Source organism: Myotis myotis, unplaced genomic scaffold (assembly GCF_014108235.1).
Source record: "Myotis myotis isolate mMyoMyo1 unplaced genomic scaffold, mMyoMyo1.p scaffold_m19_p_3, whole genome shotgun sequence".
In the NCBI taxonomy this organism is placed as follows: Eukaryota; Metazoa; Chordata; class Mammalia; order Chiroptera; family Vespertilionidae; genus Myotis; species Myotis myotis.
The window spans coordinates 55574444-55592678 of NW_023416335.1; the positions used below are offsets into that span (position 1 = coordinate 55574444).

The 18235-nt window shown below is 39.1% G+C and overlaps 1 long non-coding RNA gene and 1 pseudogene across 1 annotated transcript; one reads left to right on the plus strand and one right to left on the minus strand.

The window, feature by feature from the left end:
• The first annotated feature begins 1731 nt into the window (after nt 1-1731).
• On the plus strand, nt 1732-2297 carry LOC118650412 (annotated as a pseudogene).
• A 1137-nt stretch (nt 2298-3434) lies between these two features.
• On the minus strand, nt 3435-15535 carry LOC118650197. Its single transcript, XR_004965902.1, has 3 exons — nt 15457-15535; nt 6035-6080; nt 3435-3640 (listed from the first exon to the last, which is right to left on the minus strand). It is a non-coding gene; the product is annotated as an uncharacterized LOC118650197 (long non-coding RNA).
• Between the last annotated feature and the right edge of the window lie 2700 nt (nt 15536-18235).

An 18235-nucleotide genomic window follows, 5' to 3' on the forward strand; every position in this document is an offset into this window, starting at 1 on the left:
ATAGTTTATGCCTTGTGGTCTTCTTGACTCCGACTTCCTCCAGTAGAGTCCACACCCTCTTCCTCCAGAGGAGTTGCTTACCCTGAGTACCTGCAGTTCCCATCCGCAATGTCTCCATGTATACTTTGTAAAGATGTAAAATAATTAGCCCTTCAATGTCTGCTCTAAGTTTTATGGACCTTGTTACATTTATTCCTAGAGAAAAACAATATTTTACCTATTTCCCAAATAAAGTTATTAACACTAATAGAAATCAAGTAGCTTTCCATATTATTTCACTCATGTGGAATTTAAGGAACAAACTGAACTCCCAAGAAAAATAGAGACAGACTCATAGATAGCTTTCCCAACATGTACTGTTAATAAAAATAAACCTGGGCCCAGCTGGTGTGGCTTAGTGGTTGAGCATTGGCCCATGTGTCAAGAGGTCACCTGTTCCATTCCAGGCCAGGGCACATGCCCAGGTTGTGGGCTTGATCCCCAGGAGGGGGCACGTGGGAGACAGCTGACCAATGTTTCTCTCTCACATTGATCTCTCTCTCTCTCTCTCTTTCTTCTTCTCTCTCTAAAAATAAATGAAAACATTTTTTAAGAAAATAAATAATGGTTTTAGGTTAGAACCAATTCTGACTCCTAAACTGTGCTCTCAATCAGTGAACTACACTGCATGAAACTTAGAAAGGTGACCTCCCTCCATGGTTCACCTTGGCTTTGCCCATGTCCATGAGACCCTTCTCACATTCCCTATTCTGTCATTCTGAAAGAGATCCAGCTTAACAAACCATGAGCAAGTAACAAAAATTTGTGGGGAAATTTATCACTGTAATTTTTTTAAAAAAATTTCAGTTAAACCACCTTTGTTCTTTCCTCAAGGCCCTTTTCCAATGCAAGTTTCTTAACATCCATCTGTCCAATACATACACAATCTATATAATTTCTTCTGTTGTACTGAGCAATTCAGCTTTCATACTTAGCTTGCAGATCCTAATAAAAAGAAAGAAAGGAAGCAGGAGTTATATGTTCTTTCCACCTAAAAAGGCAAGAGGTAGTCTTTTCTTATTTACAGTATTTATCTTTATTGTTGAAAGTTGTACAGATGCAGTCTTAAGAAACAATAGAAACTCGTGGGAGTTTCTGTCTCAGAACTTTATCAAAGTTCATTCGCAATAATCCTTTCATGGGACTGAGGGAATAGTGGTATGTATACATTTGTCAAAAATTTTTTAGATTTACACTTGAAATAGGTTAGTTTTATTCTGTATAAATTATTCCTCAATAAAACTGATTTTTAAATGTCTACTCAGAAGGATTGTCTCTATAACAACAAATACATCCTATGTGCCAGATAGCTAAATAAATGATGGTACATCTCTTAAACACTGAAATTTTATCAGCCCAAACTGAAATTTCTTTTAAGACTTTTAGTAGGAAAATGAAAAAAAAAAAATGAACAAAGCAACTCTTAAACAACATAATTTTTTAAAATAAAATAAAATATCTAGAAGGAAAAACAAAAGCAGCCTTCACAGTTGTTCCTCAATGTTTTATTAGTAGTAATTATTTGTATTTGCTTTCCTATGTCTTTCCAATTTTAAATAATGTACTTATATTACTATTTTAAGCATAAATAAATGAACAAAAAATGTAAAGGCTTTCTAAGAACCTCTACTTACAGAATGAAAATAAAATGCCTTAGTTCTTCTCATAGGCACCCTGAGGTGACCTCTGAAAATGGGTCACAATTCACTTGACCCAGAAGACCCCACAAAATCATGCAAATCAAGAGGTTCAGATCTTCATGTTCACTTTAAGAAGACTTGTGAAACTGTCCAGGCCATCAAGGGCATGCATATCCGAAAAGCCACCAGGTATCTGAAGGGAGTCATTTTACAGAAGCAAAGTGTGCCATTCCATCGTTATAATGGTGGAGTTGGCCAGTGTGCCCAGGCCAAACAGTGGGCTGGACACAGGGTCGGTGGCCCACAAAGAGTGCGACATTTTTGCTGCATATGCTTACAAATGCAGAGGGTAATACTGCACTTAAGGATTTAGATGTAGATTCTCTGGTCATTGAGCACATACAGGTGAACAAAGCTCCCAACATCTGGTGCAGAACTTACAGAGCTCATGGGCAGACTGACCCATATATGAGTTTTGCCTGCCACACTGAGATGATCCTCACTGAAAAAGAGCAGATTATTCCTAAATTGGAAGACAAAGTTGCACAAAAGAAAAAGATATCCCAGAAGAAACTGAAGAAACAAAAACTTAAAAGGCTCAAAGTAAATTCTGCATAAAGTACTAGTAAATGCTACTAAAAAGTAAAAAATGAATAAATAACTAAAATGCCTTAGAATGGCCCTGACCATTAGTCTCCACCTTTCTTCCTCAGAAATTGTGTATCTTCTCTGTCAAATGTATTCTCTCAGGCTTTGTAGCCTTTGCATGTGTTATTTGCTCTGTGGGGAAATGGTTGTTCTCACACCTCATCCATCTCAGGCCTTCTAGTCTCCCTTTAAGAACCAACTTAAGTATTCCCTCTGTTCTTCTTTCAAAGAGTTTTCTGCTTTCTGCTACTCACATATGCTATCCCATTGTACCATAAAGGATCACATATTTCTTTTTCTATATTAGTTATGAAGGATTAGGCTGTATATAGTAAGAACAAATAACTCCCAAATCTCAGTGGCTTAACACAACAACATTTTGCTTCTCAAACATGCCCAATGTCCACATGAATTCATAGGAGAGTCCACTCTCAGGAACTCAGATTGTTGGAAGTTCCACCATCTCAGCTGCATACAATGGCAGAGAGCAACAGCAAAGAACCACGCATCAGAATTTTATTACATCATCCTAGAAGAAACATGTGTCACTAACTGTCCACATTTTACGGCCAGCCCATATTACTGTATCTGCCTACCTGTAAGAAGGTTGGCAAACTTTAAAAAGAATATGTGGTGAGCTTTATTGTTTCTAGCACACCCTCAACACTCAATGAGTTCTCAAAAGCCTGGAACTGTTCTATACTCAATTTTATATCACCTGAACAGAATGCAAGGCATGGATTTTAGTAGATTAATAGATACTTGATAATCCATTCAATATATGAATAAAGAAGTGTTTTGGTACTAAAAAGAAAAATGTTTAAGGCATGACCCTGCCTGAGAGAAGCCTAAATCCAGTAAGAAATATTAATCATAGATTTAATATTAATCTGTAGATTTAATTATATGCTTCAGAGAGAATCAGTAGAATTTGAACATTTTCAAATTTTGCAGAAGGAGAAATTAAATGGGTAGTAAAGAAGGTAGCAATGACCGTAACAAACCTGTGGTGTTTTCAGGTACCTGATTATGATATACTGAGTAATGATCTGGCTCCCACCAGATATCCACATCCTAATCCCCATAACCTGTAAATGTTACCTTATATGGCAAAAGGGCCTTTGCAGATGTGATAAAGGACCTCAAGATGAAGCAATTGTCCAGGGTTATCCAGATGGGCCCAAAGATGTAATCACCAAGTACTTAGGAGAGAAGGCCAGGATATCCACAGGATCAGTAGTAGATGTGACCACAGAAGCAAAAGTCTGGAGTGACGTGAGGAAGGGACAAGGAATGCAAGCAGCTGCTAGATGCTGAGAAAGGAAAGGAAACAAGTTACTCCTCATAGCCTCCAGAAAAAACAAGCACCTTGACTTTAGCCTAGTGAGACTGATTTTGACCCTGAGAACTGTTATGAAAATAACTGCATTGTTTTAAGTCACTGAGTTTGTGGTAATATTTTATGGCAGCCACAGAAAATTAATTCACTGATCAATCTGTCAAAAAATTAAATAAAATTATATGGATAAGGTTAAGAAAGACTTGTATAGACAAAGAATAGAGTCAATGAGAACAGAAAGAAAAACTAGCATTAAAGCACATAAATCGTCACTGAGCACAGTCCTTGGTACCTTCCAAAATGTTTCTCCATTTAATCCTTACACTAAGCTGCAGGGAGGTTAACATCTTCACTTCATAAATGATGAAACTGTGTTTTTGAGAGATTAGGTAATTTACCTAATGACTAATGAGTGGAGAATTCAAGATTTGAACTCAAGTCTGTCTGACTTAGATATAAAAAGACTAAATAGTCATATCAGCGTAATATAAGTCAATAAGATATATAAAATTATTTCCCATGCACCAGTTCAACTCATCATTACAATAATCCTGTGAGGGAGGCAGAGCGGTATTACTGTTTATATTTTGCAGATGAATAAACCAAGATTAAAGTTAATGAACTTATGGAGATCACAGGGCTGTGAAACGGCTGGTCCCACAGCCACTGAGGTGAAGTGATGAAGTGATGAGGTGAAAGGTGCGAGTGCTGCACGGAGCACCTTGGAGCTTTAAGATTCTTGTTTCTGGGAGAGCCAACTAGTGTATCTTCTGAGTATACAGTAATGGTCATTCTTTAGAGGAAGAATTGGTGGAACTTGATGACAAATCTTTGTACAAAATTATTAGGAAGAATAAAGAGGTTTGTCAGCAGGCACAGGGAAACTGTTCTATTTTAAATACATTTCCGGTATTGATCCTTACCTGATATGTAAGTGATGCCTCACAAATATCTGTTGAACCAATTGAAATGTTCATGAAGAATTTACATAGCCATGCAGCTGTTAAAAAGGGGGAGAGGGGTCTTTTACCCTTTGAGACATCATGGAAGGACCTGGAGAGTATTATGTTCAGCAAAATAAGCCAGTAGTCAGACAAAGATAAGTATCATATGATCTCACTTATATGTGAAATCTCCATAATGAACAGAATAGACTGATGAAGAAGTTACATAACCAAAACTTGGGAGAGAGGCAGCCTTGACCCGTGTTCTTACACTTAAGAAGTGTAAGAAAAGAAATAGATGTTAATGTTGTAAGAATAATTGAGCTTTCTGAGGGAGAAAGTAGCTATAAGAAAGAGAGTTTGCCTCACAAAATGGCGTGATTCCCCTGGTTTGGGAAATTCTTGTGTGTTCTAGAGACCCCATTAAAATGCAGAGCAGCTGGTGAGCTAGCAGGTGTTTAGTCGGTGTCAGCCAACCCCTCAGAGACTTTGTTTCCTACTGAAATTGGCCACCTTACAATGCTAGGGACAAGAACAAAGCTTCCAGGAAGCCAGGGTATGAGTTGCAAAAGGAACCTGAATAGGAGATGGGAAGGTGACTATAACAGACCAAAGTAATTTCTCAATTTTGTCTAGCACGGGTCCTCCTCTTAAAGACAGTGAACACCACATAGTCTTATCAGAATTTCTATGACAACTACCAGTCTAGCTCTGCTCAAAGTGTCAACTATGTCTTTAAAAAGAAATGACTTCTGTGGCTATTTAGGATGTATAGGAAATCTGAGTTCCTTCCCTTTTGGGGTATGGATACTGGTCCCAACCTCATTTAATGAAAATAAGAGGAGTTACCATTGCTGGACATTTACCATGTGCCCCTGGATGTACTTTGGATGAGTCACCACAACTTGGCATAACCGGCTGCATGTGAGTGGTGACCACGCTCATGTACAAATCTGAGGCTCTGTACATGAGCTGCTGCGGGTGGAGTTAATATAAATCTTTTAGATTTCAAAGCTTCTAGAATATTTTCCTTGAGGGAGTGGGCACCCCTATGTTTGAAATAAGCTGGGGTCCAGCTATAGAGAGAAAATGGGAGAAATTAGAAACTGGAATAAATTTCTAAACCCTCCTCCAGCAACTGCTATCCAGCCTAGCACATCACAGGTGCCTATTTATGTGTTGAATTCAATTCATAAGCTCCTGACTGACTTCAAACCCCTCTAGATTTTGCTGTGATAAGGGACCCCTAAAAATGATTTGGTTAATTAAAGCTTTAGCGTAACGTTATTCTGACAAAATCCACAAATGTATCCCTGTGGAATCTCTTTTTCAGTGATGAGGTGAAAGGAAGAATAAAGAGATCTCTCAGCAGGCACAGAGAGACAGTGTTTTATTTTAAATACATTTCAGGTATTGATCCTTACCTGATACATAAATGCAATTTAGAAGAATACCTTATCCTGCAGGTACCTAGCAAGGAAGAGAGACAAGGCATCCTCAGTGGACTTTAAGGATATGGTTATTATTCTTACTTATTACCTGTAGAGTGCAGAAAATAAGTATGATTTTAGCAAGAACAAAGTGTTTACTCTTTGTGCTAAACAGTCACAGCCTGAACTAGGAAAACAAAACATACCGGGCCCAAGATACAATGCTCAGGGGTGTGACTAATGCCAACGATGCAGGCATAATTATTATTTATTTATTTTTCTGGCTCTGCTGTGGGAACCTTGGGTCTCCATCTCTGTGAGTTTCAGAAATCTCAATCTTCAGGAAGTGATTCCAGCCACACCTTTCATCCTAATCCCTAATTTAGTTCAGGAAACCAATAAGCTACAAATGGACACACCAGGATGTTTTCTTAACCCTCAGTGGGGACTCAAAGGCAAGAGTGTTTATTCATCCCTATATTCCTCCTTAGGTCCTTGTTGGGATTAGTACATCTGACAGGGCGTCAGTGTATCCCCACAATAGGCCCAGTTTTATTGGCAACCAAATAGGTTCTTCAGTTTAAGATAAAAATCATAACACTCCATCCATGATCAAAACAGAGAACTTTGTTACTCCGAGATCCTGGAAAAGAGCCCAGAAGAGTATTATAAACAAAAGGAAAGACACATTCTAAGGAGTCAACTGTTGAAAAAGTGTTTTGCTCTCAGGTAACATGGTGCAAGCAGAAGAAGAAAAGTTTAATTCCTATGACTCTCAGAATTTCCAAAAGAACACTTAAAATCTTCCTAGCAATGAGTCCATGTCCACCATAAAACAGACTTTGTGTTCGAGGCCCTAAGAAAAAAACAGAATCTATATTTCGATGTTAGTCATTTGAAAAAAATTATTTTTAAAAATAATGAACTACTGGCATTTAATTGTTTGCCTAATGTCTTCAAAATGTACTATAAATATTTGAAAGGGAAAGATGGTTGGCAGGGCTACATTTTCTCCTTAATGCAAATCATATGTGTTTTTAAATAACTTGAATTTTAACTTACTTATTTTAGTTGTTTTCAGGGTTTTTTTTTTATTCTTTATTGTTTAAAATATTACATATGTCTCCCCCCCCCCCCCCATTGACCTCTCCCCGGCCATTCCCACCTCCCAGCACATGCCCTCACCCCCCTACTGTCTGTGTCCATGGATTCTGCTTATATGCATGCATACAAGTCCTTTTGTTGCTCTCTTAACCCCCCTCCCTCCCCTGCCTTCCCTCTGAGGTTGGATGGCCTGTCGATGCTTCTCTCTCGCTGGATCTATTTTTGTCTACTTTTCTAAATTTTTGTTTTAATGAGTCATTTCACTTCTACAATATTATGATATGCTTCTTAAAACCAGGTGTTCAAATTTTAAAAAGTGCAACTGAGAATTTTAAGCTTTAAATCTCAAATCTATAAAATTCAGTGACTTTTTTGTAACTCCAAGGCTGTGGCCTTGAATGATATTCACCCTTCAAATTCTGGACTTTAGAAAAACATTATATATGTGTATATCTATCTATATATACTTATATAGAAATATGTTTTATATATATATATATGCATATGTGTATACACACACACACACACACACACACACACACACACACACATATGTCTCCATCTATTCTTACTTATAATCCAAATTTCCTTCCCGGAAAATCTCTTTAATAATATCTTAGAAATTATATCTGGTAACAAGTTTATTGAACTGTGATAGAAGTATTTTAAGCAAAAGAAAATTATCCAAAGTTATTTCTTTTCATTTGAATTACTGACTATAAATTTGATATCTGTCCGTACATGTAAAAGACATTGAATTTTGGTAAGCTGATGATCAGCCTAGTATTAAATAAAAATTGCCTATTTTGGAAAGAGGAGAGATGTTACAAATCATGTTCAAGAGCAATTATATGGGGGAAGCCACCTATTGTCTTCTCTAGCAGAGAGGTGTAGACAAGGAGCCCAGAATTCTGGTGACCCTTGAAGCCCTGGCAAAGGTCAGGGCTATGCACCCTCTGGATAGTCCAGACAATGGTAGCTGAAGCAACTTCCCCACCAGATAGTCATGTAAATCCTTACTGATAAGATAGTCTGTCTGTTATTGGAAATTGTCTGCTTAAGGGCTATAGGTGTATCCCAAACTGAACAAAAGGATGGCAAGGCCTGAGCACAAGCAGAGTCTATCCTCTTGGGATGGGGTCTCACCTGGCCCCCCAATTTCCAACTTATTATTACTTGTCTTATCTCTTTCATTTGCATACAGCCCCTCTTCCAGAGCCTGAACCCTGAACCATGTGGGACATGGGACATTCACAATTATCATCCTCCTATATAATAAAAGAGAAACATGCAAATTAACTGTCCCTCTGCTACACACAAGCCACACCCACCAGCCACGTCCACCAGCCAATCAGGAGCGAGTATGCAAATTAACTCAGCTAAGATGGTGGCGGCCTCGGAGCTGAAGCAAGCAGGAGGCTTGGGTTGCTCCCAGTGATGGAGGAAGCCAAGCTTCCCGCCTGCCCTGGCCAGCCCTGGGCTCTGCTCAAGGTTACAAAGTTTCAATTATAAATGATAAATAATCCCAGATTCCTGCTTCCAGCCAGACCTGGGCTCTGCTCAAGGCTACAAAGTTTCAATCATAGAAGATAAATAAGTCCCAGAAAAAGAAAAAAAGGAGAGGCTGGGAGCTTGGTCACCAGACTGGCCAGGCACCCCAGTGGGGACCCCCCACCCTAAAGGTGGTATGGCCAGGCTGAAAACAGCCATCAGCCCCTCACCCAGGTTGGCCATGCACCCAGTGGCACCCCAGTGGGGACCCCCACCCTGAAGGGCAAACCAGACAGCCCCCACCCATTCACCAGGCCTCGATCCTATATAATAAAAGGGTAATATGCAAACTGACCCTAACAGCAGAAAGACTGGGAATGACTGGTCACTATGACACACACTGACCAACAGGGGGCAGACGCTCAATGCAGGAGCTGCCCTCTGGTGGTCAGGGCGCTCTCACATGGGAGGAGCTCTGCTCAGCCACAAACAAGGCTGACAGCTGCCAGCACAGTGGTGGTGGCGGGAGCTTCTCCTGCCTCCTCAGCAGCGCTGAGGATGTCTGACTGCAGCTTAGGTCTGCTCCCCACTGGCAAGTGGACAACCTGTGAGGGCTCCAGGGTTGCCAGAGGGATGTCTGACTGCCAGTTTAGGCCCGATCCCCCAGGGAATGGACCTAAGCCAGCAGGTGGACATCCCCCAAGGGGTCCCAGACTGTGAGAGGGCACAGGCCGGGCTGAGGGACCCCCCGAGTGCACAAATTTTTGTACACCGGGCCTCTAGTTATAATATAAATAAGCTTTATATATATATATATATATATATATATATATATATATATATATATATATATATAATCAGTTTATATATTGACCACGGTTTTGCTTAAGAAATTTTTTAAAATGTATCTTTCTTTACTTGTTTTTATATGCTATTAAAAAGAGAGAGAGAAAGAAATTTTACCTTTTATAGAAGATCTCAGTGTAGAAAGAAGTCAGCTAATCAATTTCTTATAAAGAGAAATAGATGCAGCAAAGCAAACACAAAATTCCAATTTTTAGTCACTAGGAGCCATACCCGAAATGTATACAGAAATAAACATCTCATTTAAACATACTGATGTTACAGTCACAAAACAAAATATTTCAGGAGGGCTTGGTTCATCTCTTACTGTGTGTGATAATTTTTAGTAGAGGCCCAAATGCTGTTGTGTATTAAATGAAGAAAGAGAAACATATGTTAATATAATAACAATAGCTTTTTTTTTCTCCTTGTGAGAGAAAAATCTCAAGTGACTTTTCTTGGTTACTTTGGGTGATGGACCAATCCTGGAATGTTGGAGGGAGAATATAGCACAGGGTGTTAAGGAAATGTGGATGGAACTGATGTTCCAACCAATGCGCTAAAAATATCTTCCTGCTAGGAATTCCTTTTTTATCAAAAGACATGGGGGCCAGTTTCCCATCCTGGGAGTGCCTTGCGTTCTCTGGGAAGCAGTCTAGCCTTTTTGTATGCAAAACCTTTATTGTGCCTTATCTGGAAATCTAAATAAAAAGTGCTACTCAATTAAAAGATGCTTGAAATCATCTATCTTTGAAATGGAGAATACAGCTGTGATATATATGGCCTAACATGTTTTGAAGAAAACCAAATAGTCACACACACAAAAAAGCTTATTTATACTCTCCTGGAGGAAAGAGGAAATCATTTGAGAACAAATATTTTGCAGAGGAAGCCAGTCACAAATCTTACCTCATCAATTCTAAACCATAAAAAATGATCCTCAAGCTGTAGGTTATAAACTTAAGCAAAAAACATTTTGCATATGAGAAGAGAATTTCTTAGACCTGCTCTCAAGGCAGGTCTGTTGTCATTTATCTTTATTTAATGAAACTTCCAAAGACTAGAAATACAATTCTCTTCTTTATAGGTTTGTATTTATTTTAAAAATACTGTGCTAGAAACTGAAGAATAATAACAATAATTTAATTTTATCAAATGCTATATTACAGGTTCTTATTAGAGTACTTCTTATTATTAACTTATTAAACCATCATAAACACCTGATAAAGTAGGCACACTTGGCATTAATATTTTTTAGATAAGGCAACCTGCCTGAGATTGCAAGAAGAGCTCAGTGGCAAAGGCAAGCTTTAAAACCATGCCAACTGCCTCTACATCCATGTTTGTAACCACTGTGCTGGTTTACCTATGACTTTTTAAAAGATAATTAATTCTTCATTTTTCTACCTTGTTGATGAGATTTTATATTTATTGTAAAGCAATGGTTGTCAATTTTCCTTTTCAAAATGTTTCAGTTGAGTGCATGTCCTGTATTCCTCTTTTGTTTATAACTTTGTGTGTGTTTTTAATCACACATGATAAAAAAAAATAATAATTACAATTTTTTTTTTACCCAAAGGAAAAAAGTTATGGAAGAGCTATTGGGATCAAAAATTAATATTTGCATTATTTTTTTTTTTTTGTAATGCAGTTATCTTACCCTTATAGTAACATTTTAAAGGTTGAAACTCAGGATTTTTGTTGAAGAATGAGAAGGAAAACTCAACTCCTTGCATTTCCAGTTCCCACAAGTTTGCTTCTTTCTCTTTATAGCACTCGCTCCTGTGCTGATTAGAGTTTTAAGAGGTTTGTTGATTAATTCCAAGTGATTCATACAGGGGACCTTAGCATTTTTCTTATTCCCTGAATAGATTAAGGGCTTCTGCGTGGGGACAAATAAGAAAAAATACTGTCTGTGGAACCTTGCCCAGGTTGGCTGGTGAGGAGGAGAAAAGGAGCTCTAACAGCTAAAACGAGTAACTGATTTATCCAAAAATGGAAGAACCTTCTGTCAACAACAAAAATGGGCAAGTACCTAGTTAGACCACCATGGAAGAACTGCACTATTTCCTTTAATTAAATAAATATTAATACTTGACTTTAATAGCATTTGGGATACTTTCTAATCGCTAAATTGCACATAATTCAGTCATCCAAGTTAGAGCATAATCTAATAAAAATTATACATTTTATTGTTCCTTTCTGCTTCAAATTCAAGAGAGGGAAGGAGAGAATATGCTTGTGCTATAATGTTATGAATGTAAGAAAGTGTTGTAATTTCCAACAGATACACTATTATTTTTTGGTGTTTTTACTACTTAAGTTCATCAGATACTAGCTTTAGTAAATAAATAGGTAATGGCATAGCAGAGGATTTTTTTCTCCAAAGCTAATCTTCAGCAACTGCAAAACACATTTTCCTGCATTCACTTCATTTGATAAATTTGTAAACATGTCATTCCTTTTTGTACCCTTATCTCTCCCAACTATTGATGCCAAATTTATATGCTACCACTCGAAGCAGACTTTTAGAAAGAATAAATGGAAAGACCCTTAAATGTACCTGTTTTGTCAGAGTGATGTGCCCCTGTTACTGTGATGGCTCTGCTTGTGTTCTGCATTTCCCCAGAGTGCTAGGAGTTTGGAACATCTGGCCACAAGGACAGAAAAAATTATTGTCCACTGAGGCCTTGAACAGATCCAATCCTTTCCTGGTAGCAGAGCATTCTCATTCATGCCTGGGATAGACTGGGATCCCGTCCTGCCTTGGAAAAGGATGCAATACACTGGTGATGACCAAGCAGATGTGGTTTGGGGAGGGAAGGTTCTGCTCATTCCTGTCTCTGGCATATCATGGGGATTTGGTGGCTTTTGGATATTCCAAAGATGCCACAATCACTGTTTCTAAGAGAAGGGGACTCTTTCTTAATCAACTAAGCAGGACTGTGATGAAAGGGTGAGAAATATGAGCATGGAGTTATGGTACCTCCTGTGGGGCATCAAGAGACAAACCATAAACATGAAGATAAGCCCTATGGTAATAACCAATGGGAACCTTACTTTGAGATGTTTCACATGCTTTTTGATGATTTCTAACTTTTACATTTATCCAGGCTGTCCTTCCCAAGCCTTGAAACTAACACTAGGATTTAGGGACAATTCTTCAGGAAATATGTGCCAATCCTTCTTGTGACAGCCAGTGAAGTAGGGAAGATGGAAAGATGTCTGTCTAGGAAAGTACAGTCAAAAAATTGAATTGAATTAAGGAGAGCAAATTAAGTTTCTTATTTGACATCTGTGACAGTAATATAAAGATGAATTTAAAAATCAATAAAAAATATAATTTTAGGTAATTTTTCAATCCCGGCAAACAGGAGAATATCATCAACCCAATATTAAAATAAAGCCAAAGTCTTACTGACACTAGTTTTTATTTTCTAATATTAATATTAGGAAATATTAATATTAGAAAATATAATAATACTAGAGGCCAAGTGCACAGATTTGTCCAGGGCCTGTCCAGCCTGTCTTGCCCGGTCCCAATCAGCCGGATCCCAGGAGCAAACTAACCTACCGGTTAAAGCATCTGCCCCCTGGTGGTCAGTGTGCATCATAGTGATTAGTTGAACAATCAAATGAATGGTTGAACACTTAGCATATTAGGCTTTTATTATATAGAATTTTCTAATCATTTTATTTCTAATCAGGATTATAGCTTTCTGATGCTGTTAATATTAGCCTAAACATTAGATAAATGCTTTGCCTAGGTGTCAGTATTAGGCACGAACAAAATAATTTTTTAAAGGAAAAAAAGAGATAAAAATACATATTCATGATAAATAATCATATACATATAAATTATGAATATGTATATAACATAAATACATATACATTCCTTAGAATTCCCAAGCAATTATAAATATGGTGCTAGTGTTGCTGTCTGGAAGGAGCTAATAGACTGATTCTTAGTTATTATAACACTCAATTCTCAGTTCTGGAAAATATTGTCTTGTAATTTTAAAAAGTTTCTTTATGAATACACAGTTTCTGATGTTTAATAACACAAACTTACTTTTAGTTAGTGTTTTGTTTTTAATAGGTAAAGGTGTTTTACAATATGCAAGCCTATTCACTCGGTTAAAATTCTTTACACTGATGAAATACCACAATCCCAGTTTCTGAAGTTGGTCAGTGTCTGGGAGGACCTCTACTTTTCTTTCACACCAGCTGCAGGGGCAGGTGGGGAGGAGAGCCAGGCTGCTCCAAGCACCTGCCACACATTCATTCTGGGTGCCCAGGCCTAAGGGTTCCCTTTAGGACATTCAGATCAGTGGGGTAGGGCTCCCTTGGCCACAGTCTGCTGGCTGCCTCTGCCTTTGCCACCACCTCCTACTGCCCTGGAAGCACCCCCAGAATGCTGTGAAAACCCTCTGGCAGTGGGCTGCGTGGGTCCCACCAAGCAACAGTGTCAGGAACTTGGTTGTTAACTTGGCTGGGATTTATGCAGAGTGGATCCAAACCTCTGAGGATCACCAGAAACCAAGGTCTGGCTGGGCCCTGCAGCGCTCCTGAGACCCCAAGCCCTAGTGATGCTTCCCCACGCCCCACTGCGTGTTGGCTTGCCAGCTGTCACTGTGTGGACTGTGTGGTCCCCGAGTGTCCTGTGGTCCAATTTGCCCGCAGTCGCGGGGAGGCTGAAGGCGAACGAAACTGGAGAAATTAAAGACCACACTGCAGAACCAGCGCAGGGCTGCACAGCGAGACGGCTGCCTGCACCCCTTGGATATGAGATCTTGGGCCCTTTCCTCAAAGCATGGTTTCCATTCCTACCTGATGTGGTCACCTTTGTTTCACAATTAGTATTTTACATTTAAATTGCTCAGTTCCGCCCTAACCAGTTTGGCGGATAGAGCATCGGCCTGCAGGCTGAAAGGTCCCACCCAGGTTAGATTCCGGTCAGGGGCATGTACCTTGGTTGCAGGCACATCCCCAGTAGGAGGTGTGCAGAAGGCAGCTGATCGATGTTTCTCTCTCATCGATGTTTCTAACTCTCTATCCCTCTCCCTTCCTCTCTGTAAAAAATCAATAAAATATATTTTTTAAAAATTGCTCAGTTCCATATGAAGGATCCTCGGTTAACAGGAAGATCCAAACATTGGACTGAGGGCTGAGGAGAACGCACTGAGTCACCTCTCCTGAGGCTGCACTGCAGGAACTCACCCCGAGGACCCTTACCCAGGCCCCACGCACACCCCGGGCGGCCTCTGAGAACACAGGTCACTTCTGCTGACCCACCACAGTAGCACCTCTCACTGGCTTAGCCCTTATGTTAGTGCTAAATTAAGAACAAAAATAATAAAAGTGAACGTGTATCTGGCCTACTCTAAGGTAAGTTGGTGTTAAGTAGTTTGTCCATATGTGATAAATGTACTCAGGATAAGTTCTCTTAACCATATGATTAGCTAATTCTTATTTACATTATAATCCTTAATGTATGTGCTCATCCACTTTATTCAGCCAATGCAGATTAGCTGGGGAACTAGAATATTAATGTGGGGAGACAGATGGAGGAAGGTTGGTAGAGACAAGATAGAGAAGTCATTTTCAAACAGATGAAGCAGAAAAAAGAGAAATCCAGACCTGTGTCACCCTACAGGACAGCATACATGTTTGTTTTTTAAAATGACACGGTATTTTCAAGGTAAGTTTGTTTCAATTATCATTTAGAAATTTGTCTTAGATAAATTTCCATCCTAAGGGATAAAAGTGAAGAAGAAAAGATAACTACCTTAAATAGGTAAGAAATAGGTAGGAACAGTTCCTTCTCCTGAAAAATAGATTACGCACCGTGTTTATAATCAGTGTCATTTTTATATGTAAATTTTTCTAATTGAATATGCTTCAGGGAGGAAAACAGCTTTCTTATTAATCATGAAGACCTTTCACCTCTCTATCCCTAAACTAGGAATTAAACTCACCAACAATTTTTTTCACGTTTCTACTTGGTCCTGAGTGCTCCTTCTGCTTCTCCACTTCCTGCCATCTAGCAACTCAGAGTCTTGCCAACCTGGATAAACACAATTAGGAGAATTTATTTTCAAAATGTTGTATTTGGAGAAAACAGCACTCATTGACTGCGCCAGTGTTGGAACGTTACCTCTTAAACTGCCAAAGCAGACACAGCATTTTTGTTAAGGTTATCTGTAGAGCTTTACTCACGAGGCAAAACATGTCACATCCTCTTACGTAACACCTCAAAGTTCACGACCTTTTCTCAAAGGTCCCTTTTTCCATGTAACAGCTCTCATTATTGTCTCTAGGGTATATATTATTACAGCCTTGGCAAAAGATTGTACTCTGGCTCATTCCCTAATTCCCTAAGGAAAAGTATGACATCTTTTTTGTTCTGATGACATACAAAAATGTACCTCTCTTCAGTGTCCCCAGGCCCTCTTTTCTCCATTTGCTCACAGTTAAATTTAACCTCTTTATCGTTTCAGCCTCTATGACATTTTTTAATTGATTGATTTTAAGAGAGAGAGGAAGTGGGAGAGAGAGAGAGAAAAAAAAACCAACAACAACAACACATCAATTTGTTGTTCCACTTATTCATGCATTCATTGGTTGATTCGTTAATGTGCTCTGACTGGGGATCGAGCCTATAGCCTTGACATATGGCGACGACACTAACCAACTGAGTTACCTAGCCAGGATTATGACATTTTATTTAAAATTCTATTATAGTATTTTAATATTGAATAATAATTATTTTATTTTATAAATATTTATTAAGGCTTTATTCTGAACCAGGCAATTAGACATACTAGTATAATGAATATGAACTAAATAAGTAAACATTCATGCACTCACAAAGATTTATGATTTAGCAGGGGACTCAGACAATGGACAAGGCAACATAGTGAGAAGTATGCTATAATAGAATAAGGACAGTGACTGAGAGCAGCCATGGGGAGGACCTCAGGGAGGAAGTAATAAGAGAAGACTTAATTGAAGAGATTATTTATAAGTTGAAATTTATCAATGATGAGAACATTGTCAGGTAAAGAGCTAAGGTGTGGAAGCTGGAAGTGACTGCTGGGTGGAAAGGGAAGACATTTTAGACAAGGGGAACATCATGTTCAATGTCAGGGAGTAGAACAGAGAATGGTAAAGAAAGCAGCTCAATACAGCAGAAGGCAGTTTGAAGGAGAATTGCTGGGAGAAATGAAGCTGAAAAGGAAAGCAGGGGCCAGATCACAAAGATGTTAGTGCCAGCAGTTCTCAACTTGTGGGTTGCGACCCCTTTGGGGGTCGAACGACCCTTTCACAGGGGTCGCCTAAGAAAACACATATATATTTACATATTGTTTTTGTGATTAATCACTATGCTTTAATTATGTTCAATTTGTAACAATGACATTGGGGGTCACACAACATGAGGAACTGTATTAAAGGGTCGCAGCATTAGGAAGGTTGAGAACCACTGTGTTAGACCATCTAAGGGAGTTTAGATTTTATCCTGGACAGAGTGGAATCACTGAAGGGTTTTAGACTGAGAATGACAGGATTTGGGTTGTATTTTAGAAAAATTACTGCTATAGATGGAATACCCCCCCCCCCACACACACACACACACCCCAAATACATTTGTTAAAACCTATTCCTCAATATGACAGTATTGGGAGGTGGACCTTTGGGAGATGATTGGATCACAGGGGCAGAACCCTCATGCATGGGATTAGTACCTTTATAAAAGAGTCCCAGAGAGCCCTGGCTGGTGTGACTCAGTTGGTTGGACATTCTCCCATGCACCGAAAGGTTGCCAGTTTGATTTCCCATCAGGGCACATGCCAAGGTTGTGGGTTCAGTCCCCTGTAGGGGGTATGCAGGAGGCAGCTGCTCACTATTTCAGCTCTCACATTGATGCTTTTCTCTCTCTCTCTCTCTCTCTCTCTCTCTCTCTCTCTCTCTCTCTCCCCCTCCTCCTTCCTCTCTCTAAAAATCAATTAATATAATCTTTTTTTAAAGAGAGATCCCAGAGAGCTTTCTTGCCTTTTCACCATGTGAGGACACAGTGAGAAGACAGCCATCTTTGAACCAGGAGTGGACTTTCACCAAATTTATTGGCCTTTATCTTGGACCATGAAGCCTCAGAACTGTGACAAATAAATTTCTATTGTTTATAAGACACCCATACTATGGTAATTTGCTATAACTGACCAAACAAACTAAGATAATTGCTTTATCTGCAATAGTGCAATCAAATTAAAGGTCTGAAGTCAGAGAAATCTTTTGGGAGGTTGCTGGAGTTGTTGAGGTGATCTTAATGGTAACTTGAGCTCAGGCTGTGAGAGTATGAATAGAAAAAAATGGATGCTCCACAGAATTATTTAGAAGATAGCACCTTGAGAAAATGGTGATTGCCTCTATGTTGGGCAATTGAGTTGGTCATTGGATGCCATTAACTAAAGTGGGATCACAAAAGGAGAAACCAGTTGGGAAAGAGACAATGAGTCAAGATTGGATATGTCAGGTTTTAAGTGTAGAATATTGACAATGTCCAGGAATAAGGAGAAGGAGGAGGAGGAGGAGATAAAGAAGAAAAAAGGAGGAAAAGGAGGAGGAGGAGGAGGAGGAGGAGGAGGAGGAGGAGGAGGAGGAGGAGGAGGAGGAGGAGAAAAACTCAAAAGAAATATCTAGGGTGGATTTATAGTTTGGAAGTTAATAGCAGAAAAAAAATTGAAGGCACAGGAGACA